General features: G+C 39.4%; 1 long non-coding RNA gene across 1 annotated transcript; it reads left to right on the top strand.

Annotated features, from left to right (window-relative positions):
- The first annotated feature begins 8,626 nt into the window (after positions 1-8,626).
- LOC147752887 (uncharacterized) lies at positions 8,627-13,040 on the top strand. The gene is made up of 2 exons (XR_015312842.1): positions 8,627-8,802; positions 12,679-13,040. It is a non-coding gene; the product is annotated as an uncharacterized LOC147752887 (long non-coding RNA).
- The last annotated feature ends 5,020 nt before the right edge of the window (positions 13,041-18,060 follow it).

Here is an 18,060-nt window from a genome sequence, read left to right as displayed (position 1 = left end):
CAGACCCCCCATAGATGTGTATCATAAACCGCTCCATATTCCACAGATACTTAGCGATTACTGAGATGATTTCGAATAAAAGCTTTATTCAAGCTTTGCACTTATAGCTTAAGTCTGGCGCCAACCCAAAGAATGGCGCGCTTTGAGTAGTCGGCGAGCTCGCTAACCAACAGAGCCCAAGCCCGCATTCCCATATCGCTTCGCAAAATCATGGGGACAAAAGACGAGGACGCAACATGCAGAGTATGCCCAAACTCCACTAGCGTAACATCGATTGCCAAAAATTTTTGTATCAAGCGTTCTACCAGAGTCTGCCATCTACGCCGGTTATACGGCAGACCTCTCGCATGATGCAATAAATACTTGAGCAGCTGGCACTTCTTTTTGTCATGCTCTTTCATTGCGGCCATCGATTGGAAGAAGTGTTCTTCGAAAGAATTATACTGGCAGGCCACCAAAATGGGTTGAGAAAGCTCTGCCAACCTGACACGACAAATCACAATGGTCTCTCTACTCATCCGTCACGGCTATTGCATTTGTAGAAACCGAAAGCTTACCGTGAACTTAACCCAGTGTCAAACGTTAACATTCGATTCGAATTGTGTATTTGCAAAAGCCCACTTATTATCTCAAGCATTGACGAGGAAAAGAACGATAAATAAGTTAGCCGTAAAATTCACATTAAGCATAACTTGTATGGCCGATCCTCAATCATTTATTTTCATCTTATGAATGGTTATTGTGATACTGTTTTAGTAGATAAATCGTGCTCTTTTTTTTTAAATATAATACTAACTTTTCTACAGTATCATAAATTACACATGCGCAGCTCGGAATCACGCCAGTCGGCTGTTGCTGTTTGCTTTTAGCAGGAACAGGCCAGCTAGTACGAGCACCTATTTTTAGGGAGAGACAAACGGTCTCAACATGTGTAAGATGAAAAATCCAATGAGGTCGTAAAGAGCACCACAAGCCAAAAGGATGCCTTTCAGTGTCCTTTGGATAAGAGATGGCTGAGTCGTCAATTAAAGGATTAGCTTTTTAGTGTAGTATTGTATTAAGCGAAAAACTCGTTGCTATCAACAGCTTAGTTCTACGAAAAAAACCAAAGGCAATGCAATACAAATACAAAATACAGACACTCTAGATCATCTAGGTACGGTCACAGTTTTAGGGGTTCCTCCAGAATTTACATGTAAACTTTTTAAAAAAAATTTACAGATAGACCTTAGTAATAAACAGTATTGCGGGGCAGGCTCTTTGTGTTCACTTCCGACTTGACTTGATATCAGCCGGCTCCCAGCGCAGACAGGTGGTTCCTTCTGTTTTTATGGTTAAATATCAAATGTTTTTTCTTCGGTCTTTTTGTACACTGTAGTTGTAACAATGTTCCTGATATTCTCACTTCCCTTAGATATCTTGCAATTCTGTTCGTCCAAGTAAGTTCCAACAAGAGCGATAGCTTGTCAACAAAAAAGTGGCACCTCTATGTTGCAAGCTTTATGCACTGGTAAACGTCAGCCATCGTTTGAGGCCGTAGTACAATCGCTAAATTCTAAAATCCTGCTGCCTTTGAGGAGACCAACACACTTAACAGATGCCGCCATATATGTCGTCCATTAGTGGGCAGAACCCGGAAAAGGAAAATCGCTTCGGTGTTAGTCTCTATGAACGATAATGTTATACGAGGGCAATTTTTTCCGCTTTATTAATAGCTTCCAAATGGTATGAGGTGACAACCTCTTGTTTTCATAATTCGCATTTCTGAAGGTTGATCCAACAACTTGCTCGTACACAGGCGCGCCTTTGACGTCTGACCCCAGACGGCACTGTGATCAAAAATAAATGCACCATTACCTACTGCCGAGCCAAGAAGGCAGTATCGTGTCGCGATTTAGCAGCTTCGCTGTCGATCGGGTGTCTAGATGACTTGAGTATGTATCACTGTTGTGCATTAACCAGATTAGGTTGGTCGAATACGAGAGGTTATAATTTTGGCCCTTATAACTGACAGCACCTCTTATTGAATTCTGTGTAACATAACCCACCATATACTCTCCCGATATATTGGTAAATTGATTACTGGAAAGCGAAGTAAATCCGAATAAGTTAAATGCTACTGAAAAAAATATTTAGGGAATATGAAGAGCTGGAACGGCGACTAAATACTTCCTGGCATAGGTAACCTGTCATAAGGATCCGTTCAATATTGTTTCTCCGTCACTGAGTTGATTACGGAAATTAGATGAAAACTCTGAATTCTTCTGAAACCTTGATAGTCGAAATCATTTTCAATTAATATAATAAATTCTATGTAGATGCGCTTATCTTCATTTCAAACTCATGTTACCGTAAGCTTGACTTACTTTGATAACGTAACATATCATTTTCGGGAGAATGTGGTGTGCCTGTATATGCGTTACATCTATCTTGATACGGATGTTCTTGGGTAAACTGGCAAAATGTTGAGAATGAAGCGCCGGTCAAAACGTCGCAAAGCACTAGCTTTGTTGTTCCCTCTAAAACCGCCCCACTTCTCTCGCGCCAGTATGCGATGCACTTCACGGTCGTTGCTATCTTTTGTCGAAAGCGGTTCTCTATGTTGCATAGCTAGAGCAGCCACGGAAACGTCAGCCAACGTCTGTAGGAATACTGTTCGCTAAACGAACAAACGAGTAAAGCTTACGAGCGACGCGATGCCGACGGGCAGCCTTTGGCTATTGTTGTCAGAGGGGTGCGTCCACCGACGGAAGGAGCGCTACGGTAAACGCAATGGGGGTGGTGACACAGAATCTGCAAGAGGAATAGACGTATATGAACGTGGACGCGCTTAGTGAACTGGAATTTATTATACATATGTAGCATACTTGTAGCTGGAACGGTAGTGGAAACAGCGGCAAAAACAGCAGCAGTAACTGTTTTTATAGCGCAGTAATATGCTTCGAATTCTAGCGTCTTTACCGGGCGGTAGCCGCTTCGGCTAGAAGAAAGTGGGCTAGTGGTTAGACGACCCGCGGGCAGTCTGTCGGTCGTCGTTGTCATGGCTGGCATAGTCGCCCCCAGTGTCGTTCAAGTATCCGAACGGATCGACAACATCAGCGACAATACATCAAAAGCACAAAAAATAGACGACGAGTAGCAGGACACACACCGATTACGCTGTAGTCGGCATATGGCGGGGTCGACCTGCGGACAAGCAGGACGAAGGGCCAGACGGCGTCGCACCTGGCAGCATTCAGAAGTCGGGTACTCGCAGGTTCTTCTCAGTCGGGAAGCGTTGACCCCCCTGTCGGCTCCAGAGAACGATGAACAGTTTTAGACAGACGCGTGCTCTGGGAGCAGGCATCTCCGACCGTGTTCATAGGCTGTTCGGCTTTAGGATGGGTCCCTCACTACGAACTCAATTCCAGTTCTATTCTGCTATATAAGTCAATCCGAATAACGCTAACGGAAATTTTATTTCGTGAAGCTTGCTTGTACGCCCTGTTTGTTCGATTGCTCACTTCCTAGAACGTGACGCCTGATCTTATAGCGAAGGGCTGAGTTGGACTTAATTCATTGAGGATATTAAATATCAAGAAACATTTTTTTTACATTGATATTATGTAGACAGTGCGTGTCGTAATGACAGACCATGCACGATAGATTTTTTCATTCATACCATTGTTAGGCTTATTTGGCGCGAAATTATGAAACTTAATAAAATAATCGATAGTGTTGCAAACACCCTTACGCCGTATAAGCTGGGTCGTTTGACCTTCCTTGCTCGACTATGAATGATCTAACAAAAATGTCAATGGCTATCGTCTGCACAAAAGACTTCCGTTTACGTGCATTGTGTGACATGACCTATTTTTCCTTTTACTTCCCGACTGAGCTAGCCAGCTGCAGGTTTTCAGGATGACAAAAACAGCGATAATTTAAATTGAAACCATCCCGTTGCCCTCGTGTGTGTATTTCATGATCGGCCACTATTCACCTCATGAAGGTATCAAGGACTCATCGAATTGTCTAGCGGCAAATTCGCTCGATATCTGTGCATCTCTTCTATCATAACATATAAACATTGTCTGTTTTGTTTCTCACAATTCGGAAGTCTCCACAAAGTCGAGTTGCCTAGAGCCTGGTCATATTGACGTCAGACGGCTGAAAAAACATATAATTCGTACAATGCACAGGTTTGTCGGCTTCACATTGATATTTGTGCACAAAAGAAACGCGCTATATTAGAAATTTTCTTTCTCAAATATTTGCTTAGGTACGAATAAGTATCGCCTACTAGAGGTTGATATTTCAACAAACTCTCACTCCGAATCACGATCTGACGAACTAAAATAGGTTTAATTATCTGACTCTAAGCTGACAGCATCGTAGCCCAGGTAGAAAGTCTCGGGTACCGGCAGAATTAACAACAACTCAGAATGGTCTCCAATGGTTTTACGTTCTACCAGCTGATACATCACTCCGAAAAGCATGGGTTCAACTAAGCTAATGGATATAAGACACCACACGTAAATCTAAAATCCTTAAGCCCCTTGCGGCAAGCAACAAAATAGACATTTCTCCCCTTACTGTTGCTACCTCCATAACGGCTCACGTCCTACCCAGTGTCCTTTATTTAACAAGAATATTTCTGTAACCTTGGCATAATAAACCACTAAGCATCTGGGCTTATTGAACTGGAAGCAGCACCACTGAAAACCAAGCGCTCAATTTTCTCATTTCTCCATCCTGGCTGCGAAAAGCGGATGATAAACAAGTATGCCCTCTACAGTTACCCTCCATTGTCGATATTTTGTCATTCCTCGTCCACGTCCTCCTGCTCAGCGCTCCGGCTGTACTCATAAAGACTTACATCGATTTTGCATTCACTTGTTGGCTTCGATGGCCGCTGCAATTGTGTGTACTGTACATTCGATCTTCGCCAAAGCTACATAAGTATAATAGTGATAAAAATAGCGTAAAAAACAGCGGTAACAGAAAAAAAAAACGATAATAACAAAATAAGAGGGCCAACCGGCTAAGGCCAACAAATATAAAACACTTGGAGTTTTTCGAATTCCGCCAGAAAAGCGAGCCTCCATGCCCTGTTCCCCGATAGGGCCTTATAACGGTTGATGTTTCCGCTGTTGCTACATGACCGTCAACATTGTTGTTGTCAGTGGCGATAATGCAGCAGCAGCATTAACAGCGGCTGAAAAAATAACTCGCCGTCTGGTTGGGCAGGGTACGTGCCCGGCGTGTGAAAGGCGCTACGGTAGATGAGCTAGAACCGGCTCGCCGACTAACACCTTAGTGTTGTTGAGGTATACAGCGGTGGCTGAAGAAAAAATAAGCCTATGATGGCTGTGTTGCCGCCTCTAAGGCCATTGGCCACGTTTCCATATTGGATACGGCGAAAAAGAGAAAACTACCCACCCTTACCGACGGCACCACCATAGTATTTGAAGCTAATTTTGAGATTTCCTACTGACACAACCATAACAAACCTCAGCATCCCCTGCCTTTGCTCGTCAAACGGCAACAAAAGCCATTACTTTTCTATCATAGCTTAGGCGAGTTGTGAGACTACATCATCATAAATAGCCCTGTTACATTGGTAACAATAGTTCTTTCCAACAGCACTCATCCTAATAGGGTTTAGAATAAATATATGAAACAAAAAACATGATATACGCTAAGCGTGTTAAGGGTTAATGAAATTAGAAAGTCGATATCGTAGTCTGTACTGTTGTCGTTTGTTGACCTGCTATTTTACTTTTCTAGTTGATATAGCAGCGTCACCCCTATATTTAAAGATGAACGTGCTTTCATGTACACCGAAGTTTCACGTCAAACTTGTCAACTCCTCTCTAGACAGTTGTCGAGTATGAAAGTGCTATCGAGTACAAATTTCTAGTACAGATCCGAGTGAGTATCAAATACAATATGAGACGGCCGGTCCTCTTATTCGATTTAAAAGGATATTTCTGATAAAAACGTTTTACCAACGGCACATCGTAACCCCTCTACTAGCTTTTTACTTTTTTTTTTTTTTTTTCTTTTGGGCAAACAATGATGCACCCGCTGTAAATGTGTGCTTTAGTGTTTACTTCTGTTGTTTTTCACGAGGGCATATTTAGAACATTTCATCATATATCATCAGCAATAGCAACTTACAGGAATGCATACCTCATATGTCGGGCGTGATTTGTTGTTAATTCCATCACTGCGGCGTGATTTGTTGTTAATTCCATCACCTTTTGTTAATTCCATCACTGTATTAGACAGAAGAAGCTTAGAAAACTATCATGAACCATCACCAGAAGAATAAGAATGTAAGCGTCTAGCGCCTGAGCCATTATATGATCTATATATGTGGACATGATGTGCTCATTTTTAATTTTAGAGCAATCGCTAATGGAGTCAAAGTAGCTTACCAATGTTTGCCAAATCTTTTGGATGTCTCAGAGCCTGTCCTATATTTGTCGACGTTGAAAGCCGTAGGCCAGATTCTCAAACGAAAGTGCGCAAACAATTGGGTTAACTTAATTAGACCCATAGGAATCCTGTCACTCTTACCTGAACAGTACCATTGGTCCAAATGGCCTGAATAGTCTGAGCATTGGATACATTCGTATGTCAGCCTTTGTCATTAAAAACAATGATACAACTTTAGTGGATTTCTTTGATTATAGCTTAATGAAGAAGCTGGCTAGCAGAGACCCAATAAAGCTTTTGTGCATTTATAATAGGCATTTTGTAAAAGAAATACTGGTCAATGCGGTAACTGTGACACTGCGCACTACCCCTAGCAAATAATGATCTTCTAGATCTGAAGTCCAGCTTCAGATCTAGAAGATCTCTAGCTATCTTGAAGTTAATTTTAAGGTTTTGTACTTTTTACGATGCCGTTCAACTACTACTGCTAAGGGTATCTAGATTCAAGTTTGCAGACCTTGGCTTGTATTACGCCGCACCATCGTGTCTCGCAGAAGCAGATCCAGGCTTCCAAAAACCGATATATCCTTGACAAATATGGTTGTTTTTGAACTGAAATGAAAGTCGAACTTTACTTGCGTCTAATCCGAAACAAACCGTCTGTTTATTGGAATAAAAGTCGGTGTTGTAGAATCGTATACTAAAATAATACTATATAACCCTTGAATTAAAACTATATAACTAATAATACTATATAACTCTTGCACTTAACTTAGTTATTGAGCTTGTATTGGGTGTTTTTATTTATGCAGTAATTTTAGATAGACAGAAAATTTAACGCACAGTATCGTTGAGACCAAAAAATACTCTTATTGCAACTATAACTACATTGTATAACTCATTTCTGTACAAATCAAATAATGGAGTAGTGGTCCTGGGTTAATGTCACCTTTAGCTCAGCCGTAAACATGCTTTATCTGGTAAAACTGGGCAGTTTCATGGTCAATGATTTTTGCGACCGCGTGCATCGATCGGCAGGGCGCAAAATGTATGGTCCGCTTGAATGAATGCCCACGTAAACTTGCAAAGTGACTGTCGCAATCTTGAAGTTGGTAAAAATTCCGATCTAAACCATCATTGATATAGAACTTCATTTGGCTAATGCCGTACTACTTCGACTACGAAACCGTTTTTGGCATGGACTTAATTCCGTTTTGGATTGCTAAGAAACGGGTACTGGAATAGTACACCATATTTTTCGTCATGTACTCCACCTAATAACGATGAACGCCTGCTAAACCTAAATTCAATGTTAGAGATTGGCTTTACGGAGTTCTCTGTGCTAGGAAAAACGAGAGAAGGAAAAACAGGACCACTAATCTGAGACACTTACGTTTACGCAGAGAGTTTACGCAGGTCTACCTGTTCCGATGCGGCTCCTGAAGAATTATGGAACAGCTTTGTTACAAGCCACATTGGCCTTGAACGGAGCGAGAAGGTGTGAGACCGTTTTATGGACCTGTATTTTTGTGACTCTAGGAAGTAGATATAATATTAGACACGTATTTGGATCTGATGCATTTTACCATCAAAAGCCTATTCTACGAGTATATGTGATATATACTTATGTTATATGTTTTGCCTATTTTGCATGAAATTCTTCAACGTTGTTTATGCAGTAACATAGATTAGTAACCGACTCTTGAAAGACACGTTGCAAAGCAAAGATTGTGAAAGGACCGTGTTCCTAGTAGTAAAAACCATTATTGTACCATCATGATGAGGAGCTGTACAACGGGAATTCCGGCGCAATAAGTTCTCAAAGGGCTATGAGATGAAGTCGTTATATTAGAGTGTAAGTAAATATTTTTTAAAACACTTTCAATTTCGAAATTCAGAATCGAATTTTATCAAGCACATTGCCTGCTCGCCTGGAACGCCTGCAGTATGTGCTTACCGCTGTTGAACGCGAAAAACCTTTGACCAATCGATTGGTCAAATATCCAGTGTATAATTTGATAAATTATGCATATTACGGAAAACTTCAATTTTACCACCGAGATGCTTTCGCATGAAAGAAGCTAACTTAACTCAGAAAGGTGCCCAACTGTCGTTGTTGTGATCTTTCGGCAAGCTGAAACTGATCGATTTAATACGCTACTTCACAAATATTCACCGCAGCACATTTATCTACGGAAACATTATAGAAACGATGTTTTGGCTTTGATTCATTTTGTAGTTATCAAGGACAACCCATTATTACACTTACCCATGGAGACGAGCACTCTTAGGCCAGGCACCTCTGGTTGAAAAGCTTTTGCCGAATAGAAGTCGCTGTAGACTTCTACAACTCAGTGACACGACTCGCCTGACGCTACTTTAGTAAGATCCTTTGCTAATTTTTTTTTTTAGTAGGATTTTTCACTAAGTTCACATAATATACGGATGTATAAATTTCTCTAAAAAAGGACTGAGTAACTATTTTACTTAGGGCAGCATAGGTGATTGCGTTAGTCTCTTTCTATCCGCATTTATTGTTAGATACTCTTATGTTCGCTCCATATTTATATTTACGAATCAGGTGTCGTGTGTGTAACCTCTAAAAACCTGTAGCTAGAGTTATTCCTCAGTACTAGAGTACGCTAGCCTTCTTAACTAATTCACGAATGGGAATGTTTCTATTGTGCTGGCGCCCCTATATTGCAATCTCGATCACAAAGGAAATGTAACGGTTTTTGGGGGAGTCAAAGAATTTCAGCAATACCACAATGCTTGTCGATCCGAGTACATGAGTAGTTGAAAGCGTTTCGTGTGATAAAAATGCCGTATTGTCGAACGAATACCCTCTGTACTAGTAGGCTGTAGGGGGCGATTAGCCATATAGTTGAATTCTATCCACTAGATTCTTGGCATTAATTGCCTATTACATGGTTATTTTCTCAATAGAGCTTCCATATATCAAAGTAGAAATCTAATCAAGTTGACCTTGCTCGTTCTTATATACCTTCGAATGTTTATCGCCATCCATGATTTTTTTAAATTCATCTGAATTTAAAGAAATGCCCCAAGGAACTATTAGTGTACTGGTTTTATCTATATTTTCTATTATAGCGTAGGTACTGTGTTGTGCCAGGTCTGCATGGATCTGCAGTCTGAAGCGAGTTTTTACAATTATCCACTACAGACACGTTCCTCCACACTTTCGAAACTATTCCCAGCATCGGCGTTTGTCCTTTCAGCAAATATTTGCTCAGCGTCCTGTACGGACATCTACCGTTCCCTATAACTTGTTAGCAGACCTGTTTTCGTTAAGGTCGTAATATGCGATACCTAGGCTGTGCAGCGTCTTTTTTGAAAGGTGACGTGACAATTATTTCGTTTCGTGCTGTGGGGCGCTCACATACTCTTCGGGGTCCAAAGCAAGTTCCAAAGCAAGAATTTGTGTAGATAAGTGTCAGCAAAATTGACAAGATAAAGTTTGAATGATCTAGATTACATTTCGATCTAAAAATAAAGCCTTATGAACAAATTCGTTTGTGAAATATGTGCAATTTATGCGTATTGAAGAAGCAGGAGAGTGTTTTAGAATAGTGCTTATGGCAGTGGTTCATGGCGTGCCCGAATAGCGTCAAATGAAGCGTCTCACAAATAGTAAACACCGTATTGATCTGCATGACTGTAGTGAGAGTTCGAACGACGACTGTAATGATTCCATCATAACTTTGTGCTATATCGTCATGCATACAACATTTCTTTCAAGATTTTTAAAAACGGTAAACAGGGGCTTCTCCTTAGACTTTTTCATTCGGCTCGGCTTAAGAAGTGATAATTTATTTTGTAATTGATTTACTATTAATACGCAAGGATACTACGAATAAATCGCTTTAGCTAAGAACCGCTAGTGTTTCGCATTTCTAAGGGATTTTAATTAATGGCTGTTAGGTGGATGGATTACGCCAGGACACCTTTTCGACACAGATATAGCTATTTGATGTTTAAAGTTAGAACCCTGGTTTAACTGCTCCAATATCACATTGTTTTGCGCACAGAAACAGATAGGTTTCGAAAATAGCTCAGGATACTTGGGAATGAATGTACACCTTCTTGCGAAAAACTTCGACAGAAGTTTTTGTGTGTGTGACGTGTAGAGGCCTTCTACACAAGATAGATCTTTGGGGTGTCTAGAATGCGAGGCTTCCTTTTGGAATAATCTCACGGGTTGCATCCACTTCTCGGTTTTAAGGTTTATTGTGTTTGTGGGAAGGGTAATCAAGAACTAAAGTGGATTTCATATGTCAACCTCTGATTTGCGAAAAAAAAAAACTATAGAAGAAAAGCTAAATAGCGTCTTCTTGGAATATAATAACAACAACGATTAACAAGTTACCGCTATTGCAAAAGATCTATACAAATGATAAGGGAAATCGGACTACTAGCTGAAAAACAATTTCAACCCAGTTTTATCGAAGTTAACGCTAAGTGAAGACAGGAAAAGTAACTGCTGTATTTTTTATTAGCATTGTTTATTCGACCATGCAGAATGTATGAGTTTAAAGGGTATGAACAGAACAATCTGTCTTCATTTGTAATGTGTTACTAACTCCGCGCATAATGAGAGCTCAGTTAGGAATAATGGTAGCCTTTCTTCGTTTACATGAATTCAGCGGGTTTCCACACTAGCTCCTCTCTAGAGCCATGAGTGCTAGAATTAAGTATGTGTAGTTGTATAGAAGGTGGTCTAATTTATCAATGCCCAAAAGAAACTTCCGTTTTGGCTCCATATTTTTATAGTCGTTAAGAACCCTCGTGCACAGACTCGGGGAATAAGTGACTTTTCACTGAAATAAGCAGCCGGTACGTGACTTGATAGCGAATATGTTACTTACATTATTATATGTATGTGTTACAATCCATTGTTAGAACAATACATTGGTGTATTTGATCATGTATAATTTATATCACTTATCAAAGAAACGTTTTTGATGATAAAAATAGTTCTTTCATAGGAACTGTGTGTTCAACGGGCTGTACCATTCCTTGTTTTTATGGTGTAATTAATTGGAAACAATAAGTGGATCAAGGTTACGTTTCAAGCAAAAAAATATATATAAAATGTAGCAGACGTAATATCGTTAAAGCGGGTTTTTGGCAAAACTATTTCGTTCATCTTTTCGCTATTATTACGTTCAACTAAAGAAAATGTAAAAACTATTCAGTATGTTCATAGACAACGTTCCGGAAGTCCAAGACCATTAGAAGGCTTCACCAGACAGAAAAAAAATACTGGAATTTATATTTCTACATTTTAAAAAGCTGTAATGCAGCCAAGTTGAACTTGATACTAGAAAATCAGGTATCCATTGTATTTAAGAAGTTGTAGATGGTGAAGTGAGATCTCGATAGTGGTACAGACGTCGTCCGGATCAAACAAAACAATTACGAATAGTAGTTAAAAAAGGTGAAGAAAATGCATAGTTTTTTTTTTTTTGGGGGGGGGGGGATGAAGCTACACTTAAATAATTATGGCATAATCAACCGACACATTTGCATTAATTAGGTAACAGTAAATCCAAACGCTATGTAAAAACACCATGTAAATATCAGAAGTTTCATTTCAAGCAAAAGACTAATTGGGCCATTTTCTTTTGACGGTACAGTGACTGATGCCAATCACGTGAATTTATTGAAAAAATATGTATTGCCAACATTTAAGATGCTTCTGGTGAAAATGGCAAATCCCATATACAGCGGTACACCTACACACTATCATTATAATCTAAAAACATACTGGTGAGAAGTTTCCAAGACTAACGGGAATAGAACGGGGAACTAGAATATTTTGCCCATTAATTTTTTTGTAAGAATATACTCATGATAAATTTTACACCAGAAACTCGACGATATTAAAAGATTTAAAAGTCGCAGTTGAGCAAAAATTTAGCGCTGTGTTGCAGCGCTAAATGTTTGTTGAAGTTTTATATCGAGTGAATATGGAACTGAACAACTGTTGAGCTGCGCACCGTTGGTGGACGAAGCTTGACTGGCTAATACTCTAGTTTTTAAGAAATTCCTGAGTAAATACCGGTTAAGTTTATTCTAGGAAAAATTAGTTCTTTAGTGTCGGCAATCATCGTTCAGAACTTAAGTGTTTATCAAACGAAGGTCACGGCGCTGTGGAACTTACCTTCAATAAGTGAAAACACTACGCAAGGAAGCTTTAAGCGAAAGCACAGTACTCGAATGGTTCGAACATTTCAGGAACGGAGATTGAACTGTTGAAGACCAAAAGGAGACCAAAAACTCATTGCTGCAATCGAGAAGGTTTCTCACGAAGGCAGAGCCTGTGGTCTATAGGCTCTGTATAGTCTATAGCTGGATCCGACATTTGACAAGTTACAGGGTTAAAAAGACATGTTCAATATTTATCACGAGTCAAAGAGGGAGCAAGCAAAAGATAAATTCGGCGGCAGTGTCGATTGCGTTTAAACGCAAGGTAATTGTGGCACTTGCAATAGATATCAGGGGCATCCATGAGGTACGTGCCGAAAATGAGTAATTTATACAGCATGATATCTGAAGAAAAACAATAAAAAATAAATTTAAAAAAAATGGCGCAGCAATTAGTCGTGGTAACGTTGTCTTGTTGTTTAATGACAATGCCAAATCTTGTCGCTAGGCTTCAGTTACTTCCCGGATTGAGCGCAGGGATCCGCAACGTTAGCATAAATTCGTTTGTTTTCCTGATCCAAATCCGTATGATTAAAGAGTTTCCAAACTTTTTGAAAATTGCAACTGTCGGACAAGTATATCCCATTATCAATTTACTTCTAGAAACCATACATAGAGAAATTACATATAGGAACGCGAACGGGAAGTATATGACTGTCTGGAGACCGTTAGAGTGTTGCGATACGTACGTAGAAAATGTGAGAAAATACCTGTAACAGATAAAAAAATTGTTCTGGCCCAACTGGTTCAAAGGTAGTCAGTTTCAACGTGCACCGTATTTGCTTGTAGCTACTTATATATAAATATGGGTCGCAGTGAGAAGTGAAAGTTGCGACCTCCACGAGGAAAAGGATTCAGACTGCTTTAATACGAAATCTTTACATATTTGAAAAATTCGAATCTACAAAGATCACTTTCTAGCTTAGCTTCAAAAGATAAGATATTTATATCAACGTCGTAGGTGTTGCAATGTATAGATATCTGTTTGAACATCTGTTAACGTCCAAGTTGAGTATATCTGAAGGTAGCTAGTTAGACGAAATATTTGAACTTCAAATCATCTTGTCTAAGTTTGTATTATTGCCCTTATACTTATTACACATCGTGTACTATTAATATCTGCGATATTGAGTATGGCACGCCTTACCTTCGACAGTTTCGACAGTATAAAAACTGTTCCCTTACGACGTTGGATTTCAATGTTTTGAGCTGCGATGATTGAAATAGCAAGCGTCATACCAGAAGCAGTTACAAACACACCATCGGTTACACGTAAACGTGCATCCGATGCTGTTAGTCGTACTTGTTTGCGAAGGACAAACAGCCTTTATCTTCGTGTTAATACTAATAACGTATGAATATAGCCTCAGCTATAATATGAACAAGGATGGTAAAATATGCAGTTTCGATGTGATATCGTTATGAGTTCAGACTCGACTATCGAACGACGCCCATTGTTTGTATTTCGTCGTTTGATCGAATGAAAGCGCTCCTGTATATTACGGAAATACAAGACGCCAAATGCACGACTCGGTAACTCGGTTCCTAAGTGTGACATTGGCAACGGTATTACCGCAACTAATACACTCCCATCTCTGACCGAGGCAACATATTACTTTTCCTGTTAATCGTCTGTTTCATTCAACTATTCAAGTGAAATTTTACATGCATACAAAATATGAAACAATGGGAATTGATATACTTTTATATAGTGACTTTTTTTCTTACTAAATACTAATACAAAAGTATGTGCGCTCCGATATTTGATTGTTTTGTAAAGCACATTGTCTAAATGGATACATATTCTTAATTATTTTTGGACATCGTGATGAAGTCCATTACTGGACATGCAGCTGTATGTATTTCCTTGTATTTTAACGCGCCCATAGCCACGTCTTAACATAGTATGATGTTTTATGCCCAAAATGACTTGAACAAATACGTACGCTAACTCTATGGGCTATTTATTGACAAGCGGAGCATTCATTTCCCTTATGTTTGTTTTTTTTGCTTTTTCACTCTTTCCCCTCTCCGATGGTGGCTCTGTCATCGCAGCCAGTTTGAGCTGGTATTTAGTGTCGGTTCGTACGATTATTTTGGGCTATGTTTTCGTCTGCATAGCTGTCTGTTCTACCTGTCTATAGCAGTCGATGCTATTTTCGTCGGCTGTTACAGCGGCTTGCGCGGTCATTGTTCGTCACCAATTGTCCAGCCGTTTAAATGCCCCCTTTTGGTCGTCTGTTAAAGAAGGGTGCCCCTTCTTTAGGTGTTTCTTCAAATTTTTGCATGCATATGTGCAAGCTGTAAGCTCAATGGCAAGTGGCTCTCGCAGGGGCTTATAATTTTTTATGGTTACTGTTACCGTTGTTGGGCCTATTCCAAATGCCGGCTTCCGCAGTCCACAATGGATCGTGTTAGGAGCCCGAGTGTCGTTCCGCTCATTCGGCCAGGCTAGCCGTCTTCCGCCCACTTGTCAGTTGGGTAGTTCTTTTTAACTGCTGTTGCTGGTAAATGACTACGGGATAACCGACTTGTCTCGTTGTACTAAAGGTGGGAGGGAGTAATTAGCAAGCGAAAGTCAGCTAGGCGGTAACAAATGCGCGCGACTAAGTGTTTCTCCATGCGTTAGTGGTAGAGAGATGCACAGTAAACATCCCGTCTTTTTTCACGACTATTACATACTACATAGTAATCTTGATTGGCGTATGACGTTGGTTGAAAGCTCGGCTCTACTTTGTACTGTATACCATGTAAAGTCTCTGATAGTCGGTGTCCATCTTTTGCTTTGCCAATCTAATTAAGTATTTTTTAAAATTGCCTTTGTATACGGAAATGTTCGACTAACATGGACCAATCATACGTTGATTACGAAAGCACTCCTAATTACATGTCACCTACGCTTCTTATGTGTTTGCTTGTCTGACACCCCACATAAAAATAGTCTATGTGAGCAGAATAAACGAGCGATCGTCTATTCGTCAAGCAAGAGAACAAATACTGTGGAGGACATTACTGGTTTTTCCTCAAATTTGTCTTCAGTTATGTCTAGCTAATGTTTACGATTTTCGTGACTGTCATAAAATGCTACGAAGAGATTTAAAATCATGGTACTAATAGAGCACAAGACGACAAATAGGGCTGACACGTTCTAGTCATTCAGAAAAACGTGAAACGTCATGAAGTGCCTAAGAATGCGATGTAACGATATCCAATTCTCGTTTCGTTGGCCAGCCAGAATACACATCGTATATTTTCAATTTTTTTCTAATGCTTATCTTTCATGAAGCTACCAAGCAAATATTTTTTACTAAACGAGCAGATGAGATTGATCTTATCCTTGTTCCTTTACTTTTTCTGTCTTGTCCGATTTGTCAACTAATTTTATTCATGATAGAGAAAAACCCTATTACTTACAAAACGAGCGATTAGTGTTTTCTTAGAGTACTCAAAGGATCTAAGTAGTCAACTCACGCTCAGTTATTTGTTATGTGCTTATGCTGCAATAAAGCGCTCTTACATTCTTTTATCTTTAACAGGCAGCCTGTATTGGCTTGCTTCCAACAGCAGATTTTTCTGCAAATGTATGGGCTTGAAAATTTCTGCGTCCATATTAGTACGATTACAGAATAGAATAAGATGCATCGAAGGGCACTTTGAGTAAATCATAAAAATGTAGATCGAAAATTAAGTCATGAACACAAAGCATGTCATTTTAAGGATGCTTCTTATGGTCGTCCTTGCCTCTGCTATACGTCACAAGATAATGTGGACCACTGATCTGTTTCAGTCTCCGCTTCGAAGGAATTATTTATGTTTTCGATTTTTTGCCATCGCGCATTCGTGTCACTTTGGCAAGGATGTGCATCGACCGTGGAAAAAGGTTGAAAAATGAGTGGTACTCACAGCTCGAAAATTAATATATTAAACCCGCGTCAATCGCGTAAACACGCACCATGTGTTCTCATTTCGTTCGGTAGCAAAGGAAAGTTCATTTTACAACTGCCGAATGAAGACTGCATAACTACGAACGCCACAGTCGTGGTTTTTACTAATTAACGATCTAAATAATTGTCCAGAAATCTATTAATTGCCATAATAACAATGCATTTTTTGTGAATGAAAATACGTAATATAAAGCAATATTTCGATGTTTTTGAACGTTTGTTTACCGTGAGCTAAGAACTTTACATTCCCCGCCCTCGCCTTGCTCGTAGCGAAGAGAAGCGAATTGCGTCTGCCCAGTTGTTTGCGATTCAGAAAATGTAACTTTTCGCATAGTAGAAAGGCAAATAGACCATTCTCTAATGGTGTTCGAGTCGACTAAACTCTCATGAGATAACTCCGCTACAACAGGATAAATCAGTATTTCTAATCACCTTCGCTACGATGTCGTTTTGATAGTTTGATGAGATAGTCTTGCAAATGTCACCTACACATATAGCTTCCCTAGGAAGCTAACTTACTTTTTTTTTTATACATATATTTCTTATAACTGATTTTATCTGGTAAATTATCTCTTTTTAAACTGAACGGACAAGTTTTTACGGCTGATTTTATTGATTTAGCTTTGCTTTCCAAAGGGAAATCCCTATGTGTATTAGAACCCCAAAAGTGTCTCCACCTGAAAAAGTATATACCTTCCTTATATTCCTTGTATACTATTACATTCGCTGCGTAGCGTCACATTTTTAAAATTCAAAAATTTAGGCTGTCCGGTAAAATTCGCACGCTTAAAGGTAATAATGAGTTACGGTATACCAATTTCCGAGACTAATTTCGATGTTGGTTTTGTTACAGTCGGGCTCTCTTTAGTCTACATTGGACGATCTGGCTTCTTGGTTCGTGCGTCCGTTCGTTAGGGGTTGGCAAAACAAATAGTAAATGCTTACTTCGTAACCTATTTTCTACATTTCTAGCGTGACAGCAATGGGTCCTTACCTCAGTCGGGTGCAGGGAAGGAGGAGCTATTGTTACGCTTTTTAAACGACATTAGCCCTGTGATTTTTTTAAATAAAGTGATTATTTTTTTATAGATTTTTTTAGATAAAGTGATTTTTTTTACCTGTGGCCTACGTGATTAAAGTTTAGACCTTGAATTGTCCAAAATGTAAATAGCGTGCTATTTTGGTTCTGTGATGCAGATCGATTTTCTTATTATACAATTTTATTATTAGTTGTTATATTGCCGTTGTTTTTCTTGTTTGTACTTTTAATCATAGGGTTACCAGCATTTGGTTGTGTTTATTTGCTTTTGAATAATCATAACAAACAATACAATGTAATGACTGAAATGCGTTTTTTTTCAGTTTTCTACGATTTCGGGCCGTGGTGAAAACGCAAGTTCAATTTTTTATCGATTCAAAACATTGACTTTCAACGAAGTTTTAAACTCTAAACATAAATTAGCTCTAT

This window comes from Varroa jacobsoni, unplaced genomic scaffold (genome assembly GCF_002532875.2).
Source record: "Varroa jacobsoni isolate VJ856 unplaced genomic scaffold, vjacob_1.0 scaffold_908, whole genome shotgun sequence".
Lineage (NCBI taxonomy): Eukaryota > Metazoa > Arthropoda > Arachnida > Mesostigmata > Varroidae > Varroa > Varroa jacobsoni.
The sequence above is the reverse complement of the archived record's forward strand: the minus strand, read 5'-3'. Positions and strand labels throughout refer to the sequence as shown.